The sequence below is a fragment of the Coptis chinensis genome, chromosome 4 (genome assembly GCF_015680905.1).
Source record: "Coptis chinensis isolate HL-2020 chromosome 4, ASM1568090v1, whole genome shotgun sequence".
NCBI lineage: Eukaryota > Viridiplantae > Streptophyta > Magnoliopsida > Ranunculales > Ranunculaceae > Coptis > Coptis chinensis.
Genome location: NC_141459.1, coordinates 10,012,646 through 10,021,051, shown reverse-complemented (window position 1 = coordinate 10,021,051; position 8,406 = coordinate 10,012,646). Strand labels below are relative to the sequence as shown.

The following is an 8,406-nucleotide window of genomic DNA, read 5'->3' as shown; positions in this document are numbered from 1 at the left end:
GTGATGGCCTTTAGCTCACCTACATTTTCATATTCATTACTAGTATTATCGGGTTACCTCAAAGGTGTGTTTGTTGTTTTAGGATTAGGTATTTCGTGATCTGGAAACACACCTTTGGGTTGGGCTTTATCTTGAGCCATTTGTTGGGTTAAATTATTAACGGATTGTAGAAGCCGTTGGTTAGATTGAGCCATGGTTTGGAAAAGTTTTGGCTCACTTGTATGAAGGTGTCAAGACGATCCGGGTTGTGTGGGTGTAGTAGTCATGGGTGGTGTGGATCGAACTATTTCACGGAATTATTTATGGGTAGATTTTGATAATTATTATTTACCGAACGATACCTCTATTAGCATTATAATTATTATAACTACCTTGACCTTGTGCTTGACCTTGTCGAGGTTGCACGCATTTGGTTGTTATAATTATTAAAATTACCCCGACCACATCGCCCTTGTCATGGTGGAGCTTGGTTAAAACCGTGGCGTTGGCCTAACATATTGATTATTGTACCTCGAGGTGTGACGTGTTGGTTATTTCTCCAACCGAAGTTGGGATTTTGTCCCCGCGGGCTTAGGTTCACTATTAATGGAACAAGCCCTGTTTCATAGGCTATAGGACGATGGAAGTCGGGATGCTCGTGGCTCCACCGTAAACTATATGGATTTGAATTTACATTCATGACGGGATAGGCTTTTGTTGAACGTAAATGGCCTCTACCTTTTAGTGAGTGATTCGATTAGAGTTTTCAGCTCGGGATCGTGGTTTAATTTCAAACATACCGGCGGCCTTAACTGTATTAGAAGAACTATCGGAGCGGTGGATGTCATCACTACCCCAGATTGTTATTTCGCCCGTTTGATCCTCTAAAAATTTATAAGCCTCCGAGGCTCCTTTGCTTAAGAAACTACCCCCATTCATTATGTCTAGGACTTCTTTATGGTGGTGTAGAAGTCCTTTGAAAAAGGCACGAACTAACGTGTCTTCCGCTAAGTTATGATGTGGACACTCTATAAGGAGATCGGTGAAACGATTCCAAGCCTCTGAAAATAATTCATGAGGATTTTGTCAAAAGAAATGAATCTTGGAAAGCATCTCATCCGTCTTTAGGGTGGTAAAAAATGTTCCATAAACAACTGAACAAGTTTAGCCCACGAGTCCACGTAATTAAGGGCTTTGGGCGCTTAACCAAGACGCCGCGCCTTTATCGGCTAAGGTGAAAAGGAAATACCCTTAGTTTAATTTGTTCGCACCAACCGTAGGATGGTGGAATGTTGTTAGGACTTGTTCAATCCTACGCGATGTGTTGATAAGGTTTTTCATGGTCTAATCCATGAAAACAGGTAACAAATTAAAATATTTGGGGGATTCGGAAATCCCCCCACGTGGTCCGCTAGAACGATACAAGATTTGGGGCTATCGCCAAGGCTTTATAAAAGTCGAGAGAGGAGTCACTCCTTCGTCGGGCATTGTGTTAGGTTGGTGTGTGTGAAATAGTAGCTAGAGGTGGAGTGGGTGGTATACTAGATAGAATTGTTTGTTGACGCGTTGTTGTGTGATTACGTTTGGTGTTTTGTTCGACCTGACCTTTAATCTCATACAAGGCTAAGACCAAATTTAGCTAAACACATCAACACTCCAAACAATTACGATATACTAGTATAAACCTCTAACGAGGAGATGCGAGGTGTGGAAGAAAGGAATATCGACAAGTCCTTGCTTCGCTTTATGAATAGCGCCTTGTTTACGCGTGTTCGATTAATATATAACAAGTTAGAACACCAAAAACTTGAAAAATCAAAGTTCGAATCAAACCGTAGAAATCCGGAAAAATCTAGCTTAGAGCGGCCAGGTCGCTCGCTTAGGCGCGATGTCGCTCCGTGTAATCATGAAATTACAGTGTTTTTATGGTTATTTCGATTGTTCTGATCTTTTTTGGCGGGTCGCGGAAACTTCGATAACTTGAGGCGCGCTCCCACTTGGCGCTGAAGTCGCGACCGCGTGCAAATTTTTTTTTCGGAAGTTTTCAATGCTGAAACGGACAATCACATTATGAATCAAACAAAGGTGGGTGGGTGAAATGAGACTTTAAGAAAAGTACTTACACTACGAAAACAATGCGAAAGTGAAACTAAGATGGCAGCGGCGCCATTTGATAAACGATAAAATTGAATAGTTTACCTACGAAATGAACGATGAACTCAAAACGTAAGTAAACTAAAACTATTTATGTGTCTATATTTATCAAAGTTTCTACTCTCAATCCTATGAGATATAGCTAGTGGAGTAGAATGATTCGTTCCACTCCTAGTCTTTCTGCATGCTGTGTTCTCTACGTATAAGTATTCTTAACTCTAAAGTCTAATGAGAGATTTACGAAGTGGCAACTAGACTACGATGCAACTACCCACAAGATGCAACTAGTCGACTATTTAAACAACTATGGGAATACTACGTCGATTCTATGATAAGGAATTAGGGGGGGAATTGATTCCACCTTAACTCAACTTAACTTGCTAACCAGATAATCGTCAGAATCGAATTGAATCGCTACTTGTAACAATTGGTTCTTCCTAATCCCTAATTATACATGGCATTTCTACCAATTCATAACTAGCATGTGAACGATTAAACCCATTCTCATGGAGAACTAATCGTTTCTAGAGTGGAATAGAAATTACGACTATTCTACGCTAACACAAATCAAGCTTTCATCAAGGCTACCAACCCCCTCTAATGGGTTTAGCCGAGAATCATTACGCTTAATCATTTCCGATTAAATTAAAACTAAACATACTATAAAGAATTGAAATTTACTAATCTAATTTAAACAATAATTAAAATCTAATTAATAATTAAGACATGATATCAACAAGAATTTAAACTAGATCTATAAATGTAATGACAGGAAAACGAATTGAATAAGAATCTACTAATTTATTTATCTAATCAATGAAGATCAATGATTTAAGTGTTTAATCTAAAACAAGAATTGGATTTGAAACTAAACTTAATTAAAAACAATTAAATCTAGATCTAGAAGCTATTATAATGGTTACTTTCTATTCTAAGCTACCTTTATTTTCTAACCTAACTATCTACATTTACCCAAGAGTGAAGCTTTGGTTTTTATACATTCAGATCCAAAAATCGTGCATGGGCTGGGAGCCATGTTTTGGGCCAGAGAATCAGGCCCAAAACCCAATTCTTTCAGTCCAAAAAGGCCTCTTCAGCTACAGTTGACTTCAACAGACTTTTCGTCCACTTCTGCTCCTCTGATTGGGTCAAGGCTTAGACCATTGGAAATCTATTTCCGAGCCGGTCATTTTGACATAAGGTAGGCCCAATTCCGAGGTCTGAGTCCAAAGATACGGCGCCCGGAAGTTCTAGCGACTTTGTGTCAAGCTTTTACGCCGCGTCGACTTTTCAGCTTTCGACCGGCTTTAGAAAGGCTTTGTCTTCTTCAATCTTGGCCTTTAATTACATAACTCCTTAGCAACCGACCTTTGCTTCTTTATCTCGCTAAAGTGGCACATTTCTGCACATAATGGACTTTGAAGCCTGAAATGCATAAAACACGAATGTCGGTGTTAACTCTTAATTATTACTCACATAATTGGTCTAAAAGTATGACTGTTACAGGGTTAAAACTACAGTTTTGGGCTCTTATCAGCAATGGAAACTCGAGAAGCAGCCAGCAAACCTGAGTAGCTAGCCAAATCTTTCCCACCTTCACCAATACGTTGACCATTTTGATTGAATACAACATCCACACGTTCATTCTCTTTCATCTTTGTAAGACGTGAGCATACAACTGCTCCTCTACCTTTCCTTTTCTCTCCAGTACATTGTGTCACATTTTCTTCCATGTTTGAGTCGGGAGTCTCGTCAACTTCCGTGTTAGAATTGAAGTTTTCTTACGGATCCATGTTTGAGTCAAAGAGTCTCGTCTAACTTCCGTGTTAGGATTGAAGTTTTCTTCTGGATCCATGTTAAATTCCTGTAGAGTGTAGACATGAATAAAAGCACATGAAGCCAAATAAGATAACAACTATAACTTCTAAAATGATTACACAATTTTACTTAAGCAGAAGATAACAAATCAAAATAAACCCAAATAAATTTTATTGAGAAAAAAAATTAACGAAACAAACTTTTCTTAATGATAAACTAAAATGACAAAAATGTCTAGTACAAGATAAACCAACTCCTTTGGAAGGAAAGAAAATATGTTTTAGGTCGAATCGACCCATATCCCCTCACAATTTGCACGAGCATAAAAACCCAAAGAGTCAACTTCTGGCAAACTTTTACTGTTTGTATGGTCAATAGAGCAACCAACGTTGATCTCATCCTCATTCTCCTCCTCATGGTAGTCTCTTTCAGGAGCCCTCAATGTTATTGACCATCTTGGGTCGAGCTGGTCGGGTACATAAAATACTTGCTTGGCTTAGGAGGCCATAACAAAAGAGTCTGATTTATGGCCTTTTCTACCAAGATCAACAGATGTGAAACCCAATTCATCCACTTTGACGCCATTTCTATTGTCAACCTAATCACACTTGAATACTGGGACCTTAAAGCGTCATATAGTCAAGCAACCATATTTCTTGAATAACACCGTAATAACACATCTCGAAATGACTGGGTTTTATCCTTGGCACTAGCAATTTACCTTTTGAAGAAGCCAGAAAGCTTACACCACTATTACGGTTTACTAGTGATGCTTCATGAGCCTTTGTATGAAAGTTTAAACCTGCCAATAACATAGCCGGAGCATTTTATAACGTCTCGGCGAGGTCCTTGAGCTACAACTTTCAAGATGTCCGAGAGATCGTTCCGGGAATCATTTCCTCTTCCTCAACCTGCTTATGCAGGTTTTGGGGGAACTTGTTAGTCACATTTATAATATGGTATTAAATGTGATGCAAGTTCAATTAGTATACCGTTTTCTGAAGCTAGTAAATAAAAGGTGCGGTGGTGCTCATCTTGTAGCCATTTCATTTGACCTAAGGGGATTACTACGCCTTAGGTGCTCCATATGCTTCCTACAAAGACATAATTAGGAAAATACAAGAACCATCAAACTTGTCCAAATTAAGCAAGAAACTTTCATAGTTTCTTGTAGATATTGTTAGGTATAATTAATGCCGACTTACTCAATATAAAGTTGTATCGTCATCCGTGTTTTGCAAAACACAATCGCGATCGCTTTGCTCCCAAGAGTATTGTTCCACTCAACAACCCATTACCACCAAGAGGCTTCCCGTTGGATATTGTATTTTTTTTCTTTGTTGTTGGTATCCATGTTTCTTCCTAAAGGAACTCCCACGGTTTGCAAACCTGATAAGTACTCAGTAAGAAACTCTACTGCTTCCTCAACAAGATAATTTTTTGCAATGCATCCTTCTGGACGATTTTGATTTCGATTTCGAACGTATCCCTTCAATATCTTCATGAATCTAAAATTTAATATATATAAGAGTTAGAGAAAAAGGGGAAGCTTTGTTGAATTATTGAAAAATATAAGAAATTAGCTTGTACTTGCCTCTCAAATGGATACATCCACCGGAAGAATAATGGACCACAAAGCTCGACCTCATGTACAAGATGAATTGTGAGATGCACCATAATGTCAAAAAATGATGGTGGAAAGTACATTTCCAGCAAACACAATGTAACCGCCAAATTGTCTTGGATTTCCTGCAACTTAGACACATCCACCACTTTGGCACAAAGAGAGGCGAAGAAGAAACACAACCTAATGATGGCATATCTCACATGTTTTGGCAACACCGATCATTATAGCCACCGGAAGAAAGTTGTTGCATCAATGTATGACAGATCATGAGACTTGAGACCGTACAATTTCAAATCTTCAGACCGCGACCGCGATGCGACATTGAACAATATCCATCGGCACTTTCAGCTCAAGCAAAGTATTGCGACTTTTGCTTTCTCCTCTCTAGTTAATGTATGGCATGCTGGTGGAAGGTAAGTTCGATTTCCTCTTGCTTCTAGTGCCAGTTCCTTCCTAATATTCATCTCAACAAGGTTAAGACGACTTTTAAGGTCATCCTTCGTTTTATATTTCATGTTGAGGAGTGTGCTAATAATACTATCACAAACATTCTTCTCAATATGCATAACATCCAAATTGTACCGTACAAGCAGAAATTCCCAATATTCGAGCTCAAAAAATATGGACTTCTTCTTCCAACAAGTTCTACTTTCGCTTTCATTAGTCGAGGCAAGCCGCTTCCTCTTTCGTGTATCTGACTTTTCATTGGATGCCTTTGACTTCCTTTTTGATGCTTTTGGCTTCGGAATCACCAAATTTTTTTTCCCCATTTGACTTGGATCCCCTTGACCTTTCCCAAAATCTTTTTCCCAGTTAACATCTCTGGACTTGATCGATATTCTTGCTGCCCATTAAACCCCTTTCTTTGCTTCCTAAACCGATGGTTTTTCAGAAGTCACTTTCGATGTGCTTGATATATGTTTTTATTCGAATGTTTCAATCTAATGGAATCTGTTTCATCACTGCAAACTGGACAAGCTAATGTTTCTATTAGATTGAATCAGATTGGACAAGCAGATTACAAAATGGACCCGATTTGCTAATGTTTTTCAATCTAATGGAATCCGGCTAAATGTTTCATCATCGCTACAACCAGCTAAATTTCCTAACGCGGGAAAATCATTAATTGTCCACATTAGTACAGCCCTCAATGTAAAATTTGCTTGTAGGCATCAAAAACCTCAACACCGGGACTCCACGATGCAGTAAATCTTCAATCAAAGGTCCGAGGTAAATGTCAATATTATTACCCGTTGTCGTGGACCTCGATATCAACATTGTCAACATCAAAAAATTTCTCTTCATACACAACCATGGAGGAAGATTGTAAGTGACCAACATAACGGGCCCACAACTATGCCTACTGCTAAGGTTACTATGTGGATTGATTCCATCTGTCAAAAGAGCTAGTCGTAGATTCCTTGGATCTAAAGCAAAAGTTGGCCACAACTTATCGATCTCTTTCCACGCAGGAGAATCAGCAAGATGACACATTTGACCATCAATTACTTCTCTCTCATTTGCATGCCATACCAAATCTTTTGCTGTCCGAGCCGATTGAAACATCTTTACAAATCTTGGGATAGGTGAAAAGTACTACAATACTTTTGCAGGCACTTTACCCTTGTTTTCTTGGAATCTTGACGCTCCACAAGTCGGACAAGTAGTTCTAGACTTGTACTCCTTACCTCTATAAAGTATACAATCATTGGGACATGCATGTATTTTCTCAGATCGCATTCTAAACATAGACAAAATATCTCTAGCGTTGGACATGGATTTTGGCAACTCATTAATTTCCGGAAGGGCTTTTCCGAACAACTTCAATAAAAGGCTAAAACTCTTGTCGACCACCACTTCTTGCTTTCAAATTGAACATTTCGACAAGGAATGACAACTTTGTAAATGTTGTGCAACCTTTAATGCAGGAGGCTTCTCCACATCTTCAAGCAACTTACAAAGTTTTTCGGGATCCCGATTGAAATGCTCATATGCATCCTCAACCATTCTAGTTATGTAATGCAAAATCATCGGGGTCTCAAAATCTTGAGAAAGAGGTTGACATGTACTACCACTTCGGCGGTGATCACTAGGAGAATCTTCCCCATGCAATATCCATGTTGTATAGGTTTCTTCAAAACCGTTTTCATATAGATGATTTTTTATCTCCACCAAAGTCTGGTGTTGATTATTCCCACAAACAGAGCATGGGCATCTTATCCAATGAAGCATCTTCGGGCCTACACTATTTTCAGCACATTTAAGAAAGTACAAGACCCCTACTTCGAATTCGTTCGTTACTCTATCCACAGTCATCTAGGACCTATCCATTCTTATTCCTATTGCAAGTAAACAAAAACCTAAAACTCCATAAAGATAAGTCATTTTAAACACCGTAACCACAAAATAAAAACAAGCAACTACATGGAGCTACATAAAAGTACAAAGAAAAGTTCAGAGAACTGAATGCAGAAAACAATACCTAGCAAGAATACTGGTTTCCACTCAAGTCCTTACACGTACTATTCTCAAGAACTCCAAGAGCTTTCCCAAGAATCTGCAAGACAAAGGAAGAATGTTTACAATAACTCTCAAGTTACTTACTGCAATTACTACTTTGGCAATCTCAAATCAAGCTTATGACTTAAAGTGGTCTAACAGTAGAGTTTAGCTGCTTATAAGGTTCTCAAACGTCAAACTTGTATCCATGCCTTTCAACCCTTGTGATGACCCGATTACCCTAAAAGTAGCCTTCATGCCAATCACTAGTTTCGCAGCATTAACTGCTTTGTTGTTGAAGGCATGGTCGAATGCAAACAACAAACACA

At 38.8% G+C, this 8,406-nt stretch overlaps 1 pseudogene; it reads left to right on the top strand.

The window, feature by feature from the left end:
- The first annotated feature begins 988 nt into the window (after positions 1-988).
- On the top strand, positions 989-1,082 carry LOC147501771 (small nucleolar RNA R71; annotated as a pseudogene).
- The last annotated feature ends 7,324 nt before the right edge of the window (positions 1,083-8,406 follow it).